This window comes from Vipera ursinii (assembly GCF_947247035.1).
Source record: "Vipera ursinii genome assembly, chromosome: 3".
NCBI lineage: Eukaryota > Metazoa > Chordata > Lepidosauria > Squamata > Viperidae > Vipera > Vipera ursinii.
The window spans coordinates 162,484,957-162,497,155 of NC_139516.1; positions in this window are offsets into that span (position 1 = coordinate 162,484,957).

Genomic DNA, 12,199 nt, shown 5'->3' on the forward strand with positions numbered 1-12,199 from the left:
CACATAATCCTCAAGATATATTGGTGACTTATGGGTCCTCACAGAACTTCTCACTGGTTGATCATCTGCCTGGACCGACTCCTGGGATGACAGTTGGCCTTGAAACTCCTCTCCTGCATGGTCATCGTTGGCCTGGCTAAACTGCTGGTTGGTCCGGTCCATAGTCCCTGGTTCTTGTTCTGTGATGGCGTCTGAAAGTACTACCTGTCTCTCTTGACCGACCGTGGTAGAGCCAGCAGAGCCCGTGGGTGGTGTTTGAAGGGCCTGATCACATTGCTGTTCCTCAGGGGCCCTCTTCCTCAATTGGACAATGTGCCTTCTGACCTGCTGGCCCCCTTCCCCTTCCACAATGTATGATACGGGCCCAGTTTTGTCAACTACCACCCCCTGAACCCACAAGTCTCCAGTCCCATAGTTCCTGCCCAAACCGGCTCTCCCAAATTAATTTCCCTCATGGGGGTGGGTTGAACCACCTCTGCAGCCACTCTATCTGGGTGCAATCTGTCCAATTTTGTGATGAGCCGCCTGCCCCAACGAAGCTCCGCCGGACTCTTGCCAGTTGTCGTGCAGGGTGTAGTGTGTTGTGCCAGTAAGAATTGTGCCAACCTTTGGTGCCAGTCCCCACAGATGATGCATCTCAATGCTTCTTTGGTCGTCCTTATGTTTCGTTCTGCAAGGCCATTGGTAGCCAGGTGGAAAGGAGCGGACATGGTGTGCCTAATCAAGTTGGCCTTGGTGAAAACCTGAAAATCAGCAGATGTGAATTGTGGGCCATTATCAGAGACTATTAAGAAAATAGTCTATTAATAGATCTTGTTCTATTAAGAAAACCAAGATCATGGCATCTGGCCCTCTCAATTCCTGGCAAATAGATGGGGAGGAAATGGAGGTAGTGACAGATTTTATTTTCCTGGGCTCCAAGATCACTGCAGATGGGGACTGTAGCCAAGAAATTAAAAGATGCTTGCTCCTTGGGAGGAAAGCCATGGCAAATCTAGACAGCACACTAAAAAGCAGAGACATCACCCTGTCAACAAAAGTGCATATAGTCAAAGCTATGGTCTTCCCAGTTGCAATGTATGGCAGTGAAAGCTGGACCATAAGAAAGGCTGAACGCCAAAGAATTGAGGCCTTTGAACTATGGTGCTGGAGAAGACTCCTGCGAGTCCCTTGGACTGCAAGGCGATCCAACCGGTCAGTCCTAGAGGAGATCAACCCTGACTGCTCTTTAGAAGGCCAGATCCTGAAGCTAAAACTCAAATACTTTGGCCACCTAATGAGAAGGAAGGACTCACTGGAGAAGAGCCTCATGCTGGGAAAGATTGAGGGCAATAGAAGAAGGGGACGACAGAGAATGAGGTGGCTGGATGGAGTCACTGAAGCAGTAGGCATGAGCCTAGATGGACTCCAGAAGATGGTAGAGGACAGGAAGGCCTGGAGGAACATTGTCCATAGGGTCGCGATGGGTCGGACACGACTTCGCAACTAACAACAACATCAGAGACTATGACATCAGGTAGACCATGTGTGGCAAAGAGCCCCCTCAGCACCTGCACAGTTTTTGCTGTGGTCATGCTTGTAACAGGGACTACCTCTAACCATTTCGAATAACTGTCTACCACCACTAGGAAAAGTTGCCCCTGAAATGGTCCCACATAATCCACATGAATCCTCGACCACGGGGTGTGTGTCACCTCCCACTTGTGCACTGGAGCGTGTTGTTGTTTGGGCCTAGACCTTTGACATTGGTAGCAACCCGCTACTTATTCTTCTATTGCTTTATCCAGGCCGGGCCACCACACATAACTCCGCGCTAAAGCCTTCATCCTCACAACCCCCGGGTGTCCTTCGTGCAGAGCCTGCAAAATCTTATTCCTAAACTTCTCAGGAATCACAACCCGGCTACCCCACAACAGATACCCTTTGTGCGAAGACAACTCGTGTCTTCTTGTGAAATATGCCAGACTCCTATCTTGCCAACCCGAAACTACCCATGCCAATACTCTGCTCAATATTTTGTCTGCTGATGTGCCAGCAGCAACGTCTCTGGCTTGTAGAGGGCATTCAGGGAGTTCTTGTATGGATAAGATTTGGCCTGCCGGTGCTGGATCTGGTTCAGCCACCGCAAGGGGTAATCTACTTAATCCATCAGCATGGCCCATCTCTTTACCTGGTTTGTATACCAATTTGCACGTATATGCAGAAAGAAATATGGACCACCTTAGCATTCTGGGTGACAGTATTTGTGGTGTTTGTTTATCAGTTGTGAAAAGCCCCAGCAGGGGCTTATGGTCAGTGAAAATGGTGAATTCTCTACCATACAAGTAGTCATGGAACTTCTTCACCCCAGACTATTGCCAATGCCTCTTTGTCAATCTGAGCGTAATTCCTTTCTGCTCTTGACAACGTTCTAGAGTAATAAGCAATTGGCCTCTGTTCACCATTCTCTTCCAAATGACTTAGCACAGCGCCCACCCCGTAAGGAGATGCATCACAGGCTATGCATAGGGGCTTGTTCTCAATGAAATGTGTGATTGTTGAACTGCTGGACAGTAATTGTTTGAGGGTTTTAAAACTCTTTGTCCACGTTTGATCCGGGCATTCCACCGAGCCCACCCTGGCAGGCCGGGGGGTAGGGGACACGGGGGTGTATGCAAAGTGAATGATGCTATAACCTTGTTCTCTACGTCTGCAGGAGGACCCTTGGTAGGGGGGGCGGCATGTCGGGCCTGGCACGCCCGACATTTGGACGGGCCGCGGGGTGACTCTCCAGACTGCCGGCTCCCGCGGAGCACCCCGTCAGGCCCCGAAGCCCACCGCCGACGCCCACGGAGCAACCCGCCAGGCCCCGAAGCCTCCCGCCGGCGCCTGTGGTCTCCCGGAGGGCCGGGACAGCATACGGCCCTCCCCAGCACCCCGGCAACCGCCCGCCCGCTTCAGAGCAACCTACCAGCCTCCAGGGACGTTCGCCGGTTTCCTCGCCTCTCCGCTGAGCTGCCGGGCTCCGGAAATGGCCGGCCACGCCCACGCCATCCCGACGGATTGGGGAAAGGTGCAGATGGGAGAACGGCGCAGCGGCGGCCCACCTGTCAGCTGGGGAGGCTGCGGACCAGCCAGCCGGCCCCCAGAAGCTGCCGACAAGCCGGGAAGGAGTGCGTGGCCACGGAGCTCTCTGCTGGCCTCCAGGGACCGGAAAGAGGGACGGGGACGTCGACACGGCCCAGCAGCCTCTGGGACTAACCAGGAAGCCGGGAAGGGGCCGTACGATGGAGCAGCCGGTGGCTGCCCAGCGCCCGAGCAGCAGAACAGGAACGGCTGCCTGGGTGGTCCAGGGGGTGGCGGAGACTACCGGTGGGCCGGGGAGGGGTTCAGAGCACAATTCGCGGCGGTCTGGGGAGGTGAGCGGAAAGAAGAGCCTAGGCAGAGCTCTGGGGGAAAGGAGGGAGGTTTGGGCTGGGGGGTAACTTACCGGCTGCAATGGTGGTGGGACGGGAGCCAAAAGGAGGGAACCTTGGGAGGCGGTGATTAAGTAGGGTGGGGGCGTGGTGGTGCAATTAAGGGTGTGGTGGTGGGTGTCGGCTTTGCCGGTTACTTAACAGCGTTGACTGTGCTGTGAAGTCAACGCTGACTTCGTTTGTCTTCGAGCAACTGTTTATGCGGCTAATAAACGTGGCTTAGGAGAACCAGCTCCCGTTCCGGTTTCATTCTTTTGGTGACTCGTCGGACGGGGCCTGAAAGTAAGTCAGCGTTCCTTTACTCTTTGTGGAGAGCTCTTTTCTCGGGAGTTTGCTATGGCAGAAGGTACGGAGGATTCTGCACCACTGGCTGAGGAGCAGGAGGAAGCTGGAGCTGCGGCTGGGCTCTTGGAGTCGGTGGAGGTGGGGGAGGAGGCATTGCCCTCGGTGCGGCGGAAGGAAAGGCCTCCCCCACTCGACGGCCCTGGTCCGGGGCCTCAGGAGGCTGGAGTGCGGAGTCGCAGCAGCGATCGGTGGACGCACTCTGATGGGGATCATCGAGGGCTCGGCCAAGGCCTGATGAACCGGCCTAAAGGTGCGTCTACTGAGTGGAGGGAGCGGTGTTTCATGGAGGACAGCGGTGAAGAATGGAGCTACTCCACCGTTCCGGGCAACCGTACTATGGAGATTCTCAGAGAGCGGTTCGGGGAAGTGAGGGGTCGGGAGCCTGGGTTTTGGTCTGTTCCAGATGAGTCTGACCAGGGGCAGTGGTCCCTCCCAGGTGGCCCTGCTCGGCGGTCTAGCCCGCCCCGCTTCCGTATGGACAGCCCGAGGTACCAGGGATCAGTCCGCCAGCCTGAGGTTCATAGAGGTCCCGGGGTTCCGGCTCCCGCAACGGCAGCACCAAGCGGCACGGCTCCCTGGGAAAGTGTGGCCGGAAGACCAAGACAACAGCCGTCACGACCAGATGGGGGGGTTCCAGCCCAGGGGATGCCGCTGGGTCCTTGGGGTCAAGGGCTGGCGTGGGGCCCTCCACCCCTGACCGCGGTCTATGATGGTCATCCAGACCGCCTGGCAATGTTTTTGGGGCAGGTGATTAATCATATGGACCAGTACGGCCCGGCCTATACGTCCCAGTGGGCGATGGTAGTGGCCGTAATGGCATGTCTACAAGGAGAGGCCGCGGCCTGGGCGGCCGACCTGTACGGCGATCATGCCCGTGAGCTCGGGGACCTTGGTCTTTTCCTGGAGGCTCTACGGGCCCGTTTTGAAGATATCTCACGGGTGCTCCGTGCCGAGGCCGAAGTGTTGGATCTGCGCCAGCAAGGAAAACCGGCGGTGCGTTATGTTGGGGAGTTCCGGAAGGTGGCCGGGAGGCTACGGTCATGGCCTGAACGCCTTCTTGTGCATCACTTCAAGGCTGGACTAGACAGTGCCTTGCGGCGAGCTTGTGTGGTAAGAGGGGTGCTGGCCCGTCTGCAGGACTGGTTCCGGGTGGCTGTTGAGTTGGACATTGGCTTGCAGGATACTCAAGGAAAGTCTGAGGGGGTGACCGGAGCCCGGCGGCCGGCCGGCCTAAAGAGTGAAGGTGGAGGAGCGGCCTGGCTTGCCGGTGGCCAAAGCCAACCCTGTACAGCCACCACGTCCTGGTATTAGGTGTTTCCGGTGTGACCAGCCGGGTCATCGGGCGGCTGAATGCCTGCTCCCGCCAGCCCGAATGGTTCCCCCAGCAACCTCGACACGGGCTTTGCCTGCTAGGAAGACCTCGGAGCGGTCCCGAACTGCTTATCAGGCAGCTGACGACAACCGTCGGGTGACGACTCCTCCCTTGACAACCGGGCCCGTAACCACCCAGACCGTGCCGACGGAAGACCTTGAGGATCTGGAGTTGGAGGAGGATCCGATGGTAAGCGCCCCGGTGTGTCCTTTTGTGTTCCCGGTGGTGTTGGTGAGCCCCGTGTCTGGGCAAAGGCGGGCGGTTAGGGCTTTGGTCGATTCAGGGAGCACCCGGTGTCTAATCAACCAGAAAACAGCGGCTGCAGTGGGTATCCGGTTGCAACGACTGGTAACCCCTCTTCGTTTCCAACAAGTGGATGGGTCGCTCCTTGGGGGGGCTCCTATCACCCATGTCACCGAACCAGTCCGGCTGGAATTGGGGGCCCACTGGGAGACTCTGCGTTTTGTTGTGGTGCCCTCTATGACTGAAGCTGTTATCCTGGGCCTTACGTGGCTTGATAAATGGGGCCCCACGATTTGGTGGGAGGGGGGTTGTCGTCATCTTCAGGTGGGTCTGGGCCCCGAGCCCCTTCTCCACCATTTCTTTCTGGGGCCGGGGGACACGGGGACGCAGGAGAAGGTTTGCGGGGTCATGGATGACTCGAAGGTGCGTGTACCCCGGGTTTACTCCGATTTAATGGACGTCTTCGATGAGCGGGAGTGCAATTCGTTACCACCCCACCGGCCGACGGATTGTGCCATTGAGTTCGAACCTGGGGCCAGACTGCCTAAGCCCCGTATGTACGCCATGTCCCCAAAGGAGATGCAGGAGTTACGGCGGTACATAGATAAGAACTTGGAGAGAGGGTTTATTCAACCAGCACGATCTCGGGTGGCGGCGCCAGTACTTTTTCGTGAAAAGAAGGATGGGGGCTTGCGCTTGTGTGTAGACTACCGGGGGGTTAATGCGGTGTGCGTGGAGCACCTCTATCCCCTTCCTTTGATGAAGGACATGCTGGCCCATTTGGCAACAGGCCGGGTATTCACCAAGTTGGACCTAACAGAAGCCTATTACCGGGTGAGGGTCAAAGCTGGGGACGAGTGGAAGACCGCGTTTAATTGTCCCCTTGGTAGTTTCCAGTTCCGAGTGATGCCATTTGGCCTACAGGGAGCTCCCGCTGTATTCATGCAATTGATCAATCAGGTCCTGCATGAGTTCCTGTATCGGGGTGTTTTGGTGTACTTGGACGACATCCTGATTTACTCGGACACATTGGAGGAGCATGTACTTCTTGTGCGGCAGGTGTTGTCAAGACTGCTGGAAGCACAGCTCTATGTTAAACTGTCCAAGTGTGAGTTCCACAAGGCCCAGCTGGACTACCTTGGGTATCGTATATCGGCGGCGGGGGTGGAGATGGATCCTAGAAAGGTACATGCCATTCAACAGTGGCAGGCTCCGCGGACTCGTCGACAGTTGCAAAGTTTCCTTGGCTTTGCCAACTTCTACAGACAGTTCATCCCACGTTTTGCGGCCATCGCCCTGCCGTTAACAGATCTTCTGCGCACACGACAATTAAAGACACGCCCGCGTCCGGGGCTTAAATTGGAGTGGTCCACAGCGTGTCAGCGGGCGTTCAAGGAACTGAAGTCCCTCTTTGCTAAAGAGCCCGTTTTGAGACACCCCGACCCTGAACTGGCTTATGTCGTACAGGCGGATGCGAGCGATGTTGCTCTTGGGGCCGTCCTCCTTCAGCGGAGCAGTGCTGGGGTCCTGCAACCATGTGCTTATGCCTCTAAGAAACTGACTCCCACTGAACGGGCCTGGGCGGTGTGGGAGAAGGAGGCTTTTGCGGTCCGTTGGGCTTTGGAGACCTGGCGACATCTTTTGGAAGGGGCCTCCTGTCCATTCGAACTATGGACGGACCATAAAAACCTGGAAGCCCTACAAACCCCTCGCCGCCTGTCGCCTAAGCATGTCCGATGGGCCTTATACTTCCGTCGCTTCCGGTTTGTGCTGAAGTATGTGCGGGGGGGTCGGAACTTTCTGGCGGACGCCTTGTCACGCATGCCACAGTTTGACAGCAAGAGGGAGGAGGTGGTGCAGGCACTCATCCCGACACTGGCAAACGAGGGGGTTGGTTCAGAGAGTGCTAGACAGGTGTCGGAGGAGAATTTGAACCAGGCCATCCAAAGGACCTTGCAGGAGGATGCCTGGTTGCTGAGTAATCCGGGACTATTAACTATGCGGGACGGTCTAGCATGGCATGGAACACGATTGTATGTGCCTGAAACCGTGCGGCCACGCGTTCTGCATGGGTGTCACGACACCAAACAGGCGGGACATTTCGGGTTTGTGAAAACCTTACATCTAGCACGTCGTCAATTCTGGTGGCCCCGCATGAAGAGTGACATCGAGCAGTATGTACGGCGTTGCCATGTCCGTGCCACTACAAAACCCCAAGTTGGGAAGCCTTTGGGGCTGTTGCAGCAGGTAGCTGACCCAACTCGGCCATGGCAGGACATCGCCATGGACTTCGTTGTGGACCTCCCAGAGAGTAAGGGTCACACCGTTATCTGGACAGTAGTCGACCTGTTTTCCAAACAGGCACACTTTGTTCCGTGTAAGGGGTTACCATCAGCTCGTCGACTAGCTTGGTTGTTTCTCACTCAAGTATACTGACTGCATGGAGTGCCGCGGCGTGTGATTTCAGATAGAGGGGTGCAATTCACGGCCCGGTTTTGGAGAGAGTTCCTGCGTCATATCGGCTCGTCCCAGGGACTGAGTACGGCCTATCACCCTAGCACCAATGGGGCCGCAGAACGAGCCAACGCTGCTGTTGAACGCTATTTACGGAGCTATGTTTCCTTCCGGCAGACGGACTGGGTAGACCTGTTAGCGCTTGCTGAAGTGGCGTACAATAATGCAGTCCATAGTAGTACTGGCTTCTCTCCATATCGGATGGTCACCGGTCACGAGTTCGTTTCCTTCACTGAATGTCTCCAGGAGGAGGGATCTCCGTGCTCACCGCTTGACTGGATGCGTCAAATCACGGCTGCCTGGGGGGCGGCGAAGGAAGCATTGGATCGGTCCGCCGTGGCGACCAAAGCACAGGCGGACAAGAAACAAAAACTCTTTGTTACACCGCGGGTGGGGGACCTGGTTTACTTGTCCACCAAGTACTTACGGTTACAGGTCCCGTGCCGTAAGCTAGGACCCAAATACCTCGGGCCGTTCCGGGTGGTGCAGGTGGTAAACCCGGTGACGGTGCGGCTGCGGTTGCCTACGTTTTTGGGTAAGATCCACCCGGTGTTCCATAGTAGCCTGCTGAAACCTGCTCCAGCGGCTACCGCAGCGGCAGGGGAGGGGGGTCCCGGACCGGTTCACGCTGACCAGTATGAGGTGCAGGAGGTGTTGGACTCCAGGGTGCGGAGAGGCGCCCTACAGTATCTCCTTCGGTGGAAGGGGTACCCGGTGGAGGAGGCAACGTGGGTGTCGCGGGAAGACGTCCATGCTCCACGTTTGATCCGGGCATTCCACCGAGCCCACCCTGGCAGGCCGGGGGGTAGAGGACACGGGGGTGTATGCAAAGTGAATGATGCTATAACCTTGTTCTCTACGTCTGCAGGAGGACCCTTGGTAGGGGGGGCGGCATGTCGGGCCTGGCACGCCCGACATTTGGACGGGCCGCGGGGTGACTCTCCAGACCGCCGGCTCAGGCGGAGCACCCCGTCAGGCCCCGAAGCCCACCGCCGACGCCCACAGAGTAACCCGCCAGGCCCCGAAGCCTCCCACCGGCGCCCGTGGTCTCCCGGAGGGCCGGGAAAGCATACGGCCCTCCCCAGCACCCCAGCAACCGCCCGCCCGCTTCAGAGCAACCTACCAGCCTCCAGGGACGTTCGCCGGTTTCCTCGCCTCTCTGCTGAGCTGCTGGGCTCCAGAAACGGCCGGCCACGCCCACGCCATCCCGACGGATCGGGGAAAGGTGCAGCTGGGAGAACGGCGCAGCGGCGGCCCACCTGTCAGCTGGGGAGGCCGCGGACCAGCCAGCCGGCCCCCAGAAGCTGCCGACAAGCTGGGAAGGAGTGCAGCCGCCGAGCACGGCCACGGAGCTCTCTGCTGGCCTCCAGGGACCGGAAAGAGGGACGGGGACGTCGACACGGCCCAGCAGCCTCTGGGACTAACCAGGAAGCCGGGAAGGGGCCGTACGATGGAGCAGCCGGTGGCTGCCCAGCGCCCGAGCAGCAGAACAGGAACGGCTGCCTGGGTGGTCCAGGGGGTGGCGGAGACTACCGGTGGGCCGGTGAGGGGTTCAGAGCACAATTCGCGGCGGTCTGGGGAGGTGAGGGGAAAGAAGAGCCTAGGCAGAGCTCTGGGGGAAAGGAGGGAGGTTTGGGCTTGGGGGTAACTTACCGGCTGCAATGGTGGTGGGACGGGAGCCAAAAGGAGGGAACCTTGGGAGGCGGTGATTAAGTAGGGTGGGGGCGTGGTGGTGCAATTAAGGGTGTGGTGGTGGGTGTCGGCTTTGCCGGTTACTTAACAGCGTTGACTGTGCTGTGAAGTCAACGCTGACTTCGTTTGTCTTCGAGCAACTGTTTATGCGGCTAATAAACGTGACTTAGGAGAACCAGCTCCCGTTCCGGTTTCATTCTTTTGGTGACTCGTCGGACGGGGCCTGAAACTCTTATCATGGACTGCGGACCAATGCCATGGAGTTTTATTGTCCAACAACCTACGTAAAGGCTCTGCAATTGCTGCCTTATGAGGCAAGAATGCATGATAAAAATTCAGCAGCCCCCAAAAGGCTTGCAGCTCTGCCTTGTTCTTAGGGGTAGGAGCCATTTTAATGGCTTTTACCTTAGAGTCTGTGGGGTGAATACCTTGTGCATCAATCCTAAACCCTAAGAACTCTGTGGAAGCCACTCCAATACTGCACTTTTCTCTCTTCAATTTAAGCCCAGCAGAATGGAATCTACGTAACACCTCCTGCAGCCTGTCAGCTAACTCCTCTTCTGACTCCCCTGCAATTAGGACGTCATCAAAATAAGGGCATACCCCAGGAATACCCTTCAGCATCTGTTCCATCACCACCTAGAAAATTCCTGGGGCTACAGAAACGCCAAATTGTAGGTGATTTACTCTGAAAGCCCCCTTGTGAGTGACTATCGTTTGAGCGTCTGCCGTTTCCCGGGTAACCGGCAGCTGTTGGTAAGCTTGAGCTAAATCCAATTTAGCAAAAAGTGCACCAGACTGAATAGCAGAGAGAACGTGCTTAACTGACGGAACTGGGTATGCATGTGGGTTTAATGCTCGATTGACAGTAGACTTATAATCTGTGCAAATTCTAACCTCACCGTTCGCCTTAAGCGGAGTTACAATGGGAGTTTCCCACTCTCCCACTTCCACTGGTTCCAGAACTCCCTGTTCCACTAATTTTTCCAATTTGCTCTCAATCTTATGCTTGAGAGCGAACGGAACTCTTCTAGCCTTAATCCGCACTGGCAGTACATCGGGCTTAAACTTAAACTTAATAGGGGGTCCTGTATACTTGCCCAGCTTGTCATCAAAGACGTCTGCAAACTTCTTGCAGACGGCTTCGAGGCTTGTGATCTCTGTGTTGTTAACTCCTCCCAACCAAACTCCCAGAGCATCAAACCAACCCAGCCCCACTAAACTAGTTCTCCTGCCTTTAGTAACCAGTACATCTAATGGTCCCCTAAAGTGTTTGTACTCCACTAATAAGGTAGCCTTCCCTTCATTTTAATTGGGGCCCATTGAAAATCTGTTAAACGTATGGGTGTGGACTTTAAAGGAATCCGCCACCTGCTCTTGCCACAAATTGATTTGAATGTCTCAAAAGAGATTATTGAGACCGACGAACCTGAATCAATTTCCATCCTGCAGCTGGACATTAATTTTGATTTTTGGCTTCAGCAGTTGGTAGATTGCCGAGTGTGACACCACCACCCCATCACCCCTCCCACCTTTGGGTGGAACCCTAGGGGGCTCTGTGCCTGGAGGTGGTAGATTTTTTTTTATTTAAAAAGTTTTACAATACATTTTGACTTTAATCCCCCCCTCCCCCACCCCTATCCAACCCTCCCTATCCCTCTCCCCCTCTCCCTCCTCCCCCCCGACTTCCCAGAGCTAAATACAGGGCATAAAATCAAAAAACAAACATAAACACCCCTATGTTATCAACAATAAACTATAAATTCTATCTCTCTCTAGCTCATATAAAATGAATACAAACAATATTAATATTACAAATAAAGTAGAAAAAAAAGAGGAAAACAAAAAAAGAGCTTTACTCAAAATAAATTTTCTTAATCCCAGTCCTTATTCATATTAATTTCAAAAAAAAAAAAACTTTCACCTGCTATTTGCATTCTCCCACCTTTCTCTAATTTCCAAACAAATTCTCAGTTACACGCCAAAAGCGCCTATCTCTGTTAATCTTAATAATCTCCGACCAAACTAAACTATGATCAAAAATAGTTCTTGCATGTATCACACCAAATGTCTCGCAGTTCCAAATCATCCTTAAGTTCAAATAAAAGTTCAAATAAAAAGAGTATATATAAAAAAAGATTTAGGCAATCTCTAAGACAACTTGTTGTTAATTAGGAGCTTACATACCCATTCTTAGTTCAACACATACTTTAAGTCCATAACCCTAATATACTTTTCTAGCAAGCAAATAACATCAATCTTAAATTGTGTAAAATATTAAAAAAAAACTTTCTTTCTCCTCTATAATAATTTTACTCCATTGACATTCTAATCTAAAAATTAATCAGCAATCTTAACGCCCCAAAACTTTTGGAGCACCTCTGTCATGACCCCCAAAACTTCTTTAGACCGCTCTCCTCCCACATCTTCACTGTAAGCACACTTTGAAGATTCCATAACTTTCTGCTGGTCTTGCTCTTGCTCTCGTCTCGCTTTTCTTAGGGCGGCACGTGTCATCTTCTGGCCTCCTGCAGCAACCGATGAGACTGTGACTTGATACCCTCCAACACCATTGTCC